This window comes from Puma concolor, chromosome B1, assembly GCF_028749965.1.
Source record: "Puma concolor isolate L17-30 chromosome B1, mPumCon1.1.hap2, whole genome shotgun sequence".
NCBI classification, from domain to species: Eukaryota; Metazoa; Chordata; class Mammalia; order Carnivora; family Felidae; genus Puma; species Puma concolor.
This window is the reverse complement of record NC_141670.1, coordinates 132,153,149-132,167,675: the sequence shown is the minus strand read 5'-3', so window position 1 is coordinate 132,167,675 and position 14,527 is coordinate 132,153,149. Positions and strand designations below refer to the sequence as shown.

Below are 14,527 nucleotides of genomic sequence, written 5' to 3'. Positions count from 1 at the left end.
CCTCTGATTACTTTCTAATGGATCTGTCATTGGAATACTAATTTGGGATACTAAGCCATTCCCAATTACACATTCTTAAGGTAGCCATAGCCTTAAGAATATTATTATTTAATATCATATAATATTATTGTCCCTGTATCTATTTTGTGCATTTAACAGAGCGCTGTAATTTTAAAATTTATCTGTTGTATCAGAAATACCTGGATTCAAATCTCAACTTTATCTCTCTGACTCTAAATTTATTTATTTGATAAGAATTATAGTTATCTAATAAAATTGTTAGGAAGATTAAAATGAGATGACTTATGTACTCATTAAATATGAGGGCACCAGGGAATTTGTCACTAAGTTTTAAAAAAAAGCCACAAACGGGGCGCCTGGGTGGCTCAGTCAGTTAAGCGGCCGACTTCAGCTAAGGTCATGATCTTTTTTTTTTTTTTTTTTTTTTAAATTTTTTTTTTTCAACGTTTATTTATTTTTGGGACAGAGAGAGACAGAGCATGAACGGGCGAGGGGCAGAGAGAGAGGGAGACACAGAATCGGAAACAGGCTCCAGGCTCTGAGCCATCAGCCCAGAGCTGGACGCGGGGCTCGAACTCACGGACCGCGAGATCGTGACCTGGCTGAAGTCGGACGCTTAACCGACTGCGCCACCCAGGCGCCCCCAGCTAAGGTCATGATCTTGTGGTCCGTGAGTTCGAGCCCCGCATCGGGCTCTGTGCTGACAGCTCAGAGCCTGTAGCCCATTTCGGATTCTGTGTCTCCCTCTCTCTAACCCTCCCCCATTCATGCTCTGTCTCTCTCTGTCTCAAAAATAAATAAACATTAAAAAAAATAAAAAATAAAAATAAATAAAAAAAGCCACAAAAAGGAAAAAAAAAGAGAAAACTTACTATGTTAATGTAGCTTCTTGAAAATAAATTTTATTTTAAAATTATACATAAATGGGAACAATAATTATATAGATATATCAGATGTGTATAGAAAAAGAGTCTTTTTGTTTGTTTGAAATAAGGACATGTTTCTGGCAATGACAGTCTCTCCTTTTGTTTGGATTAGAGTTAATTCTGTTACAGGAACTCTGAGCTCTATAAATGTTATTTTAGTCACCTCTCTGGACATCTTTGAATGAGCTACTTAGCCAACTGGATTTTTATTTCTTTATCCACAAACAGAAGTTCACCTTCCAGATGAACACCAAGGTAGAACTCCTTACATGTTCCAAGATGCAAAATCTCCATCTAGTGGCAACTCAAGTCTGACACATTACTCTTGCTACCAAATACAGAGAGCTAACACAGCCCATTTGGCAGAAACATAGGTCCTTCTCTCCTGAGTTCACTCTTACTAATTATTCTATCAAATTAACAGTATGTGAGTCCATACAAACTCAAGAGCAGTCCGTCATTTCATATAATGGTCTTTGATGCAGGACCATTAGAAGATAACTTAATGAATTTATTAACAAAGTTTAAAGTTGAAATCATTGTTTCACTATATGCTAACTAATTTGGATGTAAATTTTAAAAAAATAAAAAAAATAAAAAAAAAGCTTAAAGTGTGTGTATGTGTGTGTGTATGTGTTTAACAAAGAAAGGAATGAGCTGAGTTTATGTTCCTTTATTGTAATATATGTTATGCGGTTTCTCTTAAAAATAAATGAATTTTAATTAAAGAACAACTTAGGTAATAAAATATACTTTAATATATTTGGTAAGTTCTACTTTTAGTTATATTTTATATATAAGTTTACTAGCGTTATAAGTTATATAAGTTTACTAGCCTCAAAAAATTAATATATTAATATAATATATTAATTGTTTATTATTTGCATTTTCTACCAATTTAAAATGTGTCTGAGCATAATCTGAAATAATTTTAATCTGATACCTTATCAGAGAAATTTATTATTAAAGTATGTTAAATATTAGCCAAGTCTTCTTTCCTAGATTCTAAAAACTATATCCACCCCTGTTATAATTCATGTATTACAAACTACAATTTTAAATAATAGAAAACTAAGAAAATATATATATGATTTGGTCAATTTCAATAATTTATGTAAGTAAATACACTATATGGGGAAAAAAGAAACTTGTTATCACATTTTAATTTTATCCTGTGACTACTAGATTGCATTCCCAGATGTAGTCTTGCTCTCTTTTTGTAAAATATACTACATCTATGTTTGTGGCCATACTCTATGGAATTTTTTTTTCACTTAACTATCAATGAAGCAATCCTGAATCTAGTTCATTATTAACTTTGAACTGAAAAAACTTTATATTCATAATGTCGTTTTATTATCAGATGTGCGTTGTGTGTATGTGTGTATGTGAGTGTGAATCCTAAATTTCACAGATGGTGTGCATGCATTCTAATAAATTAGACTCACAAAAATCATGTATTCAGTTCTCTAATTTTATGAATGGAGAAACAGAGTCCAAGGGAAATGATTTCCACAGATATATTATGAAACTATCATTGACAAATGTGATCATTGCATGTTAAATTCGAAGACAACACTTAAAAAAAAAAATCCAAGATTCTTTTAAAATGATTCTAACAGAATTTGTACACCATGCCAACACATAACTGAATGGAAATGAGCACGTTCTGCAACACGCTGCCATTCGCATCATAAAGGATACAGCTCTAACAGTATTTATAAGAAAAGAAGGGCAGTAATGATTTGCAAGTGTACTCATTTCTGTTTTTCCCTTTCATCAGGCCAATGCTGACTTTCACTTATATTGATCTAAGTTTATATTTTTATTGATCCAGTTTATGTTTAAACTGGAGCATACATTGAAAATATTGAACTCCATGTTACTGCCAATGCTGATTTGTATTGTCAGATGGGTGTATTACCAATAAGATACACACAGACACAAGTATAACATATTTATGTGTCGAGTGTAGCTATCTTTAAGTTTAATCTACTAATATGTATTCTAATTTGTGTTTGAAAGATTCTTTCCCTCTGGTTTTGTGTCATCTTATTTGACATATGACAGTATTTTTCTTCTCTTATTTATATTTGTGTCTGTGACCAGGAGCTGTTCTATGCAATATTGTAAATAAGATTAAAAAAATTAAGGGATAGATATTTACAACATATATAGGAACTAGAGATGCCACCATCTTTATTTATATACTATCTTTATATGCTTTATCTTTTTTATATTAACATGTATCTTATAAAGCAGTGCATATCTTTTACTCTTTAGAAAACAGTGAGAAGAAACTGTTGGAAAATAAATAATAAATTTTCATTGATATGTTTGAATCTGAATTCTTTTTAAAATACTAGTTCTAGAGGCACCTGGGTGGCTCAGTAGGTTAAGCGTCCAACTTCACCTCAGGTCATGATCTCACAGTTTATGGGTTTGAGCACCGTGTTAGGGCTCTGTGCTGACAGCTCAGAGCCTGGAGCCTGCATCAGTTTCTGTGTCTCCCTCTTTCTCTGCCCCTCTCCCACCTGGACTCTCTCTCTCAAAAATAAATAACATGAAAAAAATTAAAAATTAACAAAATAAAATACCAGTTCTATAAATACTTATAAGTGAATAACTAAAAAAAAAATCTCTTATTTTTGCTATTCTAACGTCCAAGAATTGGAGTCTTCCTTCAATTCAAAACGCAATTTATTTTTACAAGGTGCTATCTGTTTAAAAAAAACACAATTTGCAAATGTATTTGGAGGCTTTCATTTTTCATTTACACAAAGGACTTGATAATTAACTGCCCAATAAATCTTAAATTGGTTTTGAAAGTTGTAAGAAAGACTTTACTGTTAGAAAGGAAGCTCTTTTGCACCCTCTGCTGGTATGTAAGCACAACTGCAGGTTATTTGTTATAAAGTTGCTCCTTTACTTTTTAGTAAAGAAAATAAAATATAAGAAATCTGGTGATTTTAATTAGTAAACAAAACATTTTAAATGTCTAAAAGAAGCATGCATTTTGAATTGAGCAAATATAAACGGACCTTTCTGGTTAGTTTACTAGCCTCAAAAAAAAAAAAATAGTATAATGCCCTCAATTTATTATTAATGAGAAAAAGTCATAATGCCATATGCTTCCAGATCATCATGTAATTCAACTTTATTAGCCAACTATATAAAATAATATGTAGTGGTTTAATGTTTGCATTATGAAATACCAAAACATTAAAAAGACTGAAAATCTGGAATGAATCAATTGTGTCTGACTTATCACTGACAACATTTAGATGAATTGTCCTATGGTAAAGAAATAATGAAAGTTTTTTAAGAGGAAAAAATAGCTCTCAATAACTAAACTAAAGACAATTTTAGCTGATGGGAAAGTAAATATCAATTTATAAATAGATACAGTTACGACCGACAGTCACATAAAATATGAATTTCAGTGTTAAAAATGTAGGTTCAGGAAAATACCAAGCCTTTGTATCAGTGCCAGGATTCTTAGCACTACCATAGGTTTTACTTATTTAAATATTTTGTGCTAAAATATAAAATGTTTGAAGTGATTAGTGAAATACCCAGAGTTAGTATTTGCATTTTGTCATATTGGGTCAAATTATTAGTTATATGTTTTCAAATTATTTTTAGAAAAAACATTTTCCCAGGTGTTCATTCTGCTTTTTTTTAAAAAAAAATTTTTTTTCAACGTTTTTATTTATTTTTGGGACAGAAAGAGACAGAGCATGAACGGGGGAGGGGCAGAGAGAGAGGGAGACACAGAATCGGAAACAGGCTCCAGGCTCTGAGCCACCAGCCCAGAGCCCGACACGGGGCTCGAACTCACGGACCGCGAGATCGTGACCTGGCTGAAGTCGGACACTTAACCGACTGCGCCACCCAGGCGCCCCTCATTCTGCTTCTTCCAGAGGCAACTTATTTTTAATTTTTGTGTGCCTTCTAAGTTACTTTTAGCATGTTCACATGCCTAAATGCTTCACATTATATAATCTTTTGATAGGCTATGTATTTTTATACTATGTTAATTTGAATTTTAAAGGTTTACTTATAAAAATAATTCACTAATTCATACTGTTAAAACTTCATCATATTACATATAACACTAATGTCCTCATTGATGACAGCCCTGAATACAAAGATCCTGTTCAAAGATAATCCCTGTTCACACTTTGAAATAGGTTATTGCAGATTTTTTCCTATACATATACATATATGTAAATTTGTAGAATATTTATTACTTTAAAAATTTCATAATACATTTATAATTTATAAAACATGTCTTTTAGCTATTTGATTTTATTAATTAAATGCTTTGGAGATTGTTTTCTATGTCAGTTTATATCTTTTACTTTACATGTTTAGCCCTTGTGCATTATACTGTACAATAGATAAGTAATATTTTTAAAATTCTCTTAATTGTTGCACATTTATATTTAATTAATATAAATCAGTGAATATCCCTATACATATATATTTGTGCAGATGTGTGAGTATTATTCTAGGGTAAATGCTGACAAGTGAAATTACTTAACTTGGTATTTTGATACATAATTTTCTAACATTACTGTGACAATTTAGACTTCTTTGTAAGTGTCTATAAGTACCACTTTACTCACCCAAACTTGATATTATTTAGTTTTAAAATGTTAGTTGTAAGAAATAGTATCTTGCAGTTTTTTTCTGATTAATAATTACAGATTTGTGTTTCTTCTTATGAAATTCTGATTAATAATTACAGGAACTATTTTTTTCTGATTTATAATTACAAATTTAATTATGAAATTCCTGTTGTATTTCTTGCTACTTTGCTTCCTTTTTTTTTTCTATTTCTATTTGTGTTATAGGAGTTCTTTTTATATTCCCTAATTACTAATAGGTTTGAATATCTTTCATGTATTCATTGGTGATTTGTATTTCTTCTAGGAATTGCTTGCTTATATTCTTTACTTATTTTTCCTTTTGGATTGTCTTTTTTAAATTGATTTATAAGAATTCTTTGTATATTCCAGATAATCCATTGCCTATTGCATATGGTTCAGAGTTTTTTATCTCATGCATTAAGGAAGTTTACAAATGGTTGACAGGCATGAGAATACAAAAGATCAGCCGTATCTCAGAGTATCAGTTAGTGCAGCAGATCCCCTGGGATCAGTCTGAAGTTAGTTTCCATTGGTACCACATATTTGATTAACTTTTCCCTCTGTCCATTTATCCTCCTTTCTTTACCTTCTGAGAGTCTTATAAATTGTTTGAACAAGAGTCCTTTGCTCAGGGTCTGCTTCTAAGAAACCTTACTTAGAATGCTGTGAGGAATTTTTTTTCCAAAATATTTTAAAACCAGTGCAAATTTCTCCATTGTGAGATATGATTATGAAAAATAATATAAATTTTAATTATTAACAAATATGTATATTTTTAGATGTGTGCTATCCTCTTTATTTTTTTTTTCAATATATGAAGTTTATTGTCAAATTGGTTTCCATACAACACCTAGTACTCATCCCAAAAGGTGCCCTCCGCAATACCCACCTCCCACCCCCCATCAACCCTCAGTTTGTTCTCAGTTTTTAAGAGTCTCTTATGCTTTGGCTCTCTCCCACTCTAACCTCTTTTTTTTTTTTTTTTCCTTCCCCTCCCCCATGGGTTTCTGTTAAGTTTCTCAGGATCCACATAAGAGTGAAACCATATGGTATCTGTCTTTCTCTGTATGGCTTATTTCACTTAGCATCACACTCTCCATTTCCATCCACGTTGCTACAGAGGGCCATATTTCATTCGTTCTCATTGCCACGTAGTACTCCATTGTGTATATAAACCACAATTTCTTTATCCATTCATCAGTTGATGGACATTTAGGTTCTTTCCATAATTTGGCTATTGTTGAGAGTGCTGCTATAAACATTGGGGTACAAGTGCCCCTATGCATCAGTACTCCTGTATCCCTTGGGTAAATTTCTAGCAGTGCTATTGCTGGGTCATAGGGTAGGTCTATTTTTAACTTTTTTGAGGAACCTCCACACTGTTTTCCAGAGTGGCTGCACCAATTTGCATTCCCACCAACAGTGCAAGAAGGTTCCCGTTTCTCCACATCCTCGTCAGCATCTATAGTCTCCTGATGTGTTCATTTTGGCCACTCTGACTGGCATGAGGTGATATCTGAGTGTGGTTTTGATTTGTATTTCCCTGATGAGGAAGCGACGTTGAGCATCTTTTCATGTGCCTGTTGGCCATCCGGATGTCCTCTTTAGAGAAGTGTCTATTCATGTTTTCTGCCCATTTCTTCACTGGGTTATTTGTTTTTCGGGTGTGGAGTTTGGTGAGCTCTTTATAGATTTTGGATACTAGCCCTTTGTCTGATATGTCATTTGCAAATATCTTTTCCCATTCTGTTGGTTGCCTTTTAGTTTTGTTGGTTGTTTCATGTGCTATCCTCTTTAAAGCTGTGTATTTGTTACATTGACATTGGCATTGCTCAACAAATTTATCAAATTCATCTTTTGGGAATCTTGTTTGGAGCCTAAGACACAGTCTTTGAATATTTATAATATTGTCAGTTATTTGATCCTTGAAGGCTGAATTATTTTGTTGAAAATAAAAAAAACTAAGACTGATAATTGAATTCAATATTAATAAAAAATTGAACTAAACTTGAAGGAGATCAGCATGGTCAATAATATTTTGGGTCAAAAGCATGACATAGTTGAATGGAATATTTGTAAGAAAAAAGTTAAAAAATTTAATAATGGCCACATCACTATTTATTCATATAAATCAATACTAATTCTAAGTCCCATCTACATGTAGGTACTGCAGCTTCTAATGGTCATTGTGTCCTGTTCGGAATTGACTCAGGAAATGACAGTATTAATCTATGAGTAGACAGAATTAAAACTTTGAGAGAGGTTTGGAAAGTTCTAAGTTGAATTAGAAAAAAGTTTGCTGTGAAACAACACAAGTATGGTTAATTATTCTTGATAAATAAGTTACAGTTATTAAACATTCATCACGTGAGACCCTATACTAAGTGGTTTTTTTTTTTTTTTTTTTTTTTTTTTTGGTGTTTACTTGATCTGATAGAAATTCTTCAAGACAGTTGCAACTGTTTATCCTCATGAAGAAACTTTAGGCTGTAGGAATTTAAGTAACTTTTAAGCCACTGCGAAGTCACACAACTCATGTGTCATGACAAATTCAAGTCTAGACATGCTTGTGTCAGAGTCCACATTCTTAGCAGTTATACATTCATAGTGTGTAAATCCCAAAACATAAACTATAATATTTTAAAAATATAAATGTAGTCTTATTTACCTAAGCCTGGTCACATGTGGATATGGCTTTTGACTTCTTTCACTATTAAATTCTGTCTAATCTCTGGCCAGAATCCATTATTTTTGTATTTCTTTTTACCCTCCATTGTCTGTTCTGGTCACTAAAGGACTAAGATCATATAGGCCTGGGTCTCAAGATTACATGTCTTTATAAATAATGTATCACGACCCCTGCCTGTTCTTCTATCAATTCAGGCAAGGAACTCATCTGCTTCCCTAAATTCTGCTAGAATAATCTCTTTGAAATGTATTCTCCTTTACTATAGTAATAGTTCCTGTTATCATGCTAATTTGGCATCTCTCTCTTTTTCCTAGGAGATTATCTATACAGATCTTTTTTAAAATATTTATTTATTTTAATTCAAGTTAACATATAGTGCAGTGTTGGTTTCAGATGTAGAACCCAGTGATTCTTCGCTTACATATGATCTAATCAGGGTCCATCTATCTCTGTTTACATTTCATCTTTAGGGTCAAATCATTGTGAGTAGTGACCTTCACCTAAAGGTAGATATTTCTGATATAAGCAATGCTTTGTTTGGATTATTTTTTTGTTTATTTTTTGAACAGAGCTTCATGTACTCAGTGTGGCTAAATTATATGCAAATTTAATGATTTGCGAATTAAACCTATCCAATCAATTATATTATTTCTGACTCTTTCTATCTTCTGACAGTCTCATTCTCTTCCCTGTGATTGATCACTTACTTGGCCCTGATCATTCAGTTTTTGAATTTATCTCATGTTGCCCTCACTGACCCTGTGGCTGAGGTGTCCCTGTTCATGTTATGGTAGTCATTTATCTGTTAAAAATGCTTCCATTAGTTTCCCATTCATTTAAGGGAAAACAGTAAAACATTTTAGAAATTCATTTAAGAATAACTTCTACCATAAAGTAAAAAAATGTTGAGGTGTAAATTGCATGGCTTTGTAAAGAAAGAGTCTGGACTGGAGGGCTTTCCAGCTGAGCCCTGACCACCCAACAGGTGTGAGCCTCATTTAAATCTGTGAAAAAAAAAAAAACGACATAATTAGATAAGATTGTTTTAGAAACTTTTTCAAGCTATTATTTTATTTAATTTTAGTAAAAGTTGACCAATGCTCTTTGATATGTTTTCAGATAATTTATTTTCTGCCATCCATACTTTCTTAATGTTGACAAATTCTTACTTAGAGAATACTTGATTTCTCTGAATTTTCATTCTTCCATTTCATCATGTATTGTAGATTTTCTTTTCAGCATGGTCACTTAGGCTGTATTGGGTTATTTTCTGAAATCTTTTCTGAGAAAGAATAGAGCTGGGACCAGATTTATTTCATCAACATTGCTCATGAACATTTCAAATATTGATCATTCTTTTTAAATTCAATAATAATGTATACTTAAGGGAGGTTCATCATAAGGGATTGGAAACCTGATATCAATTTATATATCTTCCCCCCAAAATATTTTTAGGTTGATTTTTAAAATGGAGTGATTCAGCCAGATCTTGACAAGTAGCTCATTTTTATAGTCTCTTTATGTGGTGCTCCATTTTGTAACACTTGCATCAGAAAAGGAAGAAACTAGAAATTTACTCAGTAGCAGGCAGAGTGCCATTTCTTTCTGATGTTGCACCTTCTCATACTTAAAATAATTATTATCTGTGTTTCAGCTCATGCTACTAGTAAGTGACAGAGCTTGGATTTGAAACCAATTTTTCTTTTTTTTTTACTTATTGCATGTGTGGGTAAGTATTTTTTCTTTAGTTTTATAAACCAAACATCACCAATTTGGGGAGAAAGACAAAGGATACTTAGGACTATCTAGCATGTGGGCCATCAGGTGACTCTTCATCTTTGACTTATAGTGAAAAAATATGAGAGGTATGCAAATTCTAGGCAAATAATTTTAAAAATGATGGGAAAGAAAAAGGTGAAGAGGATTTTGTTTGGCTTTATTTGCACCGACAGACATGCCTATTTGTGTATATGGTAATGAGTTTCTAAGATGATTGCTTTAAAACCCTGCATGGTCTTTTTATGCCTTGAATCATGGAAGAAAGTGTGTGTGTGTGTGTGTGTGTGTGTGTGTGTGTGTGTGTATACACTTTTTTTCCAGTATGTCTTATTTCTTTAATGTTTTTTACTTTTACTCTGTTTTAAATAGGTAACATTAGCAATGCATATATCCCCTTTAAGTAGAATTTGTGTTTTTCTGAACCATGCCAAATAAAATTCACCTTTAACGTAATTCAGAATAGATCTACCATATGACACTGTACTCTCTTAAGGGTAATGATAGTGTTTGCTCAAGTTGTAGAGATCACTGAATAAAATACATTCTGGGAACTTTTTGTTAAATCCTGGTGTTAAAGAGCAAAGGGTACCGTTTCTTCAGTTGAGGTCAAACTGAGTCTCACGTCATGTCCAGTAGGCCTGTATATGCATCCAGTAGGTGGTATTGGGTATAGTAGTCTAATGTTTTGTTTGTATAGGTTTAATGATATTAGATGGCACTCTTATATGACAAATTTGTTTTTCCCAATAAAATAATGTTGATCATAGTAAGGCCCCTGGAAGATGGGCAGGTCTAGTTCAACCTGTGTATTACTTTGGCATCTGTTACGACTTGAGGTGATATGTCTTCTGAACCAAGAAATAGAGGAGAATTGAGAAAATATGTTTATTTTATCTCATTTGAAAATTTATAAAAATACATGAACATATATACAGGTCTTATTAAGAAAGGATAATTGCTCTACTAAAATTATAAAAATAATATATTAACATGTTGCAGTGTAACATTTGTCTTTCATTAATAGTTGTTACGATATATTGTTTTCTTCAACTTTTCAGCATTGTGCTTCCATAACACTTTTAGATGTTAGCAAATTAAAAAAAAATTTTTCTTAACGTTTATTCATTATTGAGAGACAGAGAGAGACAGAGCATGAACTGGGAAAGGGCAGTGAGAGAGGGAGACACAGAATTCGAAGCAGGCTCTAGACTCCAAACTCCAAGCTATCAGCCCAGAGCCTAACGCGGGGCTCGAACTCACGAACCGCGAGATCATGACCTGAGCCTAAGTTGGACGCTCAACCGAGTGAGCCACCGAGGCGCCCCTGATGTTAGCAAATTTTAGATTATTGAATGATTTTACAGTTGGAAAGCCTTTCAATTAATTTACGAATTTCTAAAAGTTGTAATTTAATAAAATTAACTTCAAAATTACAGCATTTGTTTATGGTAGTGGGCAGAAAATATGTTTATTTACATTTGAAATATTGATGTATTCAAGTTAAAACTTTGTCCCTGAAATCCATTTGCTCTATTGGTACTAATTGTGTATTACATTAGACACTGGGGTCTCAAAGCAAAGCATAGATGGCCTTTGTCACAAAGAAACTTAAGGTAAAATAGTAAAGCCAGGTAAACAGATGTTAACTTGTAAGGTAATACTGCAGGATACGTAAAGGAATAGTATTACATCCCAAATGGAAGAGGATGGGAAAAGGGTCAGGGATGGCCTCCTGGAAAAGACAGTGTCATAGAAATATTCCTAAATATTTCAAATCAGAGTTACAGGAGAGGCATCCCAAGCAGGCGGTCCTACATCTGCAATTGCCCAGAAGATGAACGTGAACAGAAAATGGCAAGTAGTAATCAGTCCAAATAGAGAATTAAATAGGAAGGGGATAATGAATCTGGTGATATAGAGAGCATCTGGACATTGAAGAGTCTCTCTGAAGAATATGGGTAATTCCAACCTATAGATATTTTATCTTTCTCTTTTTTAAAATTTTTTTTTCAACGTTTTTATTTATTTTTGGGACAGAGAGAGACGGAGTATGAACGGGGGAGGGGCAGAGAGAGAGGGAGACACAGAATCGGAAACAGGCTCCAGGCTCTGAGCCATCCGCCCAGAGCCCGACGCGGGGCTCGAACTCACGGACCGCGAGATCGTGACCTGGCTGAAGTCGGACGCTTAACCGACTGCACCACCCAGGCGCCCCTATCTTTCTCTTTTTTAGCTGGAAAGCTCTCAGTAGGAAATCAAGACCTTCATTTAAAAGACTATCAGTAGACAAAGTGAAATCTAAAGGATTTTTATCTCCAGTAGGTTTTATATCTACTTCATGTCATCCCATTCAATGTACAAATATCTCTTAGTATCTATGATGTTTTTACTTCAATTAGGTTAAGTGTATTAGTAGCCTAAATGTATTTTTTGTACCCAATAAAAGTCTTGTTTTCATTAAGCACTTAGAAAGACAGGAGTGATTACTGTAAATTTTTTTTCTGAAATTTTTACTAGTTAAATCCTTTGAATACTTATTAAAGAGAGATTGAGTCACTATTTTTAAATGCTGACACAAAAGCAAGAAATAATAAAAAAGGCCAATTAATATTTCAATATACATAAATACTGAAAAAATCCAATAGTAATGGTAAATATCTTGACATAAATGCATTGATAACCATAGATGCACCACCAGCTGCAAATCGTAATGGTTGATAATACTCTAATTATAGCAAAACTCTTCACTAAGCATTGAATGGAAATCTTGCATATAAATGAAAAATTACAGCTGAGAATGATGTTAATTAAAGCATTAGTAAAAGTGAAATCATGAAAAATTGTATTATTTTTTGTATCCACTTTGGAAATCGGATATTGGTTAAATTAGATTTAACCTGGGAGGAAAATTAGACTTGTGTATGTATGTATGTATGTATGTATGTATATATGTATGTATGTATGTATTCATTCATTCATTCATTCATTCATTAGAGAGAGAGAGAGAGAGAGAGAGAGCAAGTTGGGGAGCAGGGCAAAGGAAGAAAGAGAGAGAATCTCAGGCTTTTGCTCAGTGCTGAGCCTAACGTGAGGCTCAATCCCACAACCTTGGATCATGATCTGAGCTGAAATCAAAAGTCAGCTGCACAACTGACTGAGCCACCCAGGTCCCCCCAAATAAGATATTTCTAATTTGTGAGACTTTAAGACCTAATATGTCTTTGTTTGTATTTTAAGCTTTCTTCTCCCAAAGATTTACAAGAATATGCAAATATTTTGGGAGTGTTTTACACATAGTTTGATTTAATTCAAATTTAGTGAATTCATCATCTAATAAAAATCATCTAATACAAATCTGTTAGATTTTATATCATTTAGGACAAAATATTAAACATTTTTGAATGCATATCTGAAAGAGAAAATATTTTTCATTTTATATACTTCTTCAGGGCCATGAAAGTATTTCACTTGATCATTCTCATAATGTATCTGTAAGAATAATAAAATGGAGGCTGGTCACTTTATATAGTATTTGTTATTGTTCAGTTAGGTAGTTTTGGTTGCAAAAACCAAAATGAAACAATCTGATTAAAATTTGACAGAGGGGCTGTATACATTACAGTTAAGGAATTATGTGAAATACAGAAACTAAAAACAGAAACCAAGTCATGGCGCATTATGAAAACCAGTGAAAAATAGCAGGCATCAGAATAGCCAGATTGACTCTACAACTAAGAATCTCTGAAATGGAAGCAGAGCTGGACCTTCAGCAGCACAAGTTTTGGCTCTTTACTGAAAGCAGTCTCTGTCATGCTGATTATGAGCTGATCCTGTGGTTATATAAGGATTAGTTTCTTGCTTTACTCTTTATTGGCTCAATGACAGAAAGTTACCTTTCTGTTGTAAAATGACCATGGAAATATTATCTACTTCTACAGTTAGAAGCATTAAAAGAGATAATCTATGTCAGAAAAGTGTTTGGGACATCACGGTTGATGAACTATATAGTTGCCACCTTCACTTTTTCTTCCTTCTTTTTCTTCATCATCAGCACGTTGATGTTAATATGGTTAATAAATTTTCTATGCTTCTGCTGCTGTCACTATGTATTTTCACTCGTGTCAACATTACCAGTTGAATTAATTTTCACTGGAGTCTTTTCTTCAATTCATAGTTGTGGTTTCCTCATAACCTTATTTTGTTTATAACTCTACACTGTATCCTTTCTCATTTAGTTTCCTCTATCAATGCCCTGATTACCTCTAAAAGTCCCAAAATCAAACTCCAAGGAGAACAGTACTTCCTAATTGTTTTTTCTTTGAATGAAGATTCTAGTGTCAGATCATACCTTAGTCTGATCTGTGATTCTGTTAAGCTCAAGTGAATAACTTCTTAAGTCTTGTGATATATCTGTTTCTGGTCAAGAGAGGCAGTAGTGGGGCATATTACCCACAGGG

At 33.1% G+C, this 14,527-nt stretch overlaps 1 protein-coding gene across 7 annotated transcripts in view; it reads left to right on the top strand.

Moving 5' to 3' along the window:
* CCSER1 (coiled-coil serine rich protein 1) overlaps positions 1 to 14,527 on the top strand; it is a 1,329,329-nt gene that overhangs the window by 138,202 nt on the left and 1,176,600 nt on the right. The gene's annotated exons all lie outside the window — the stretch shown is intronic.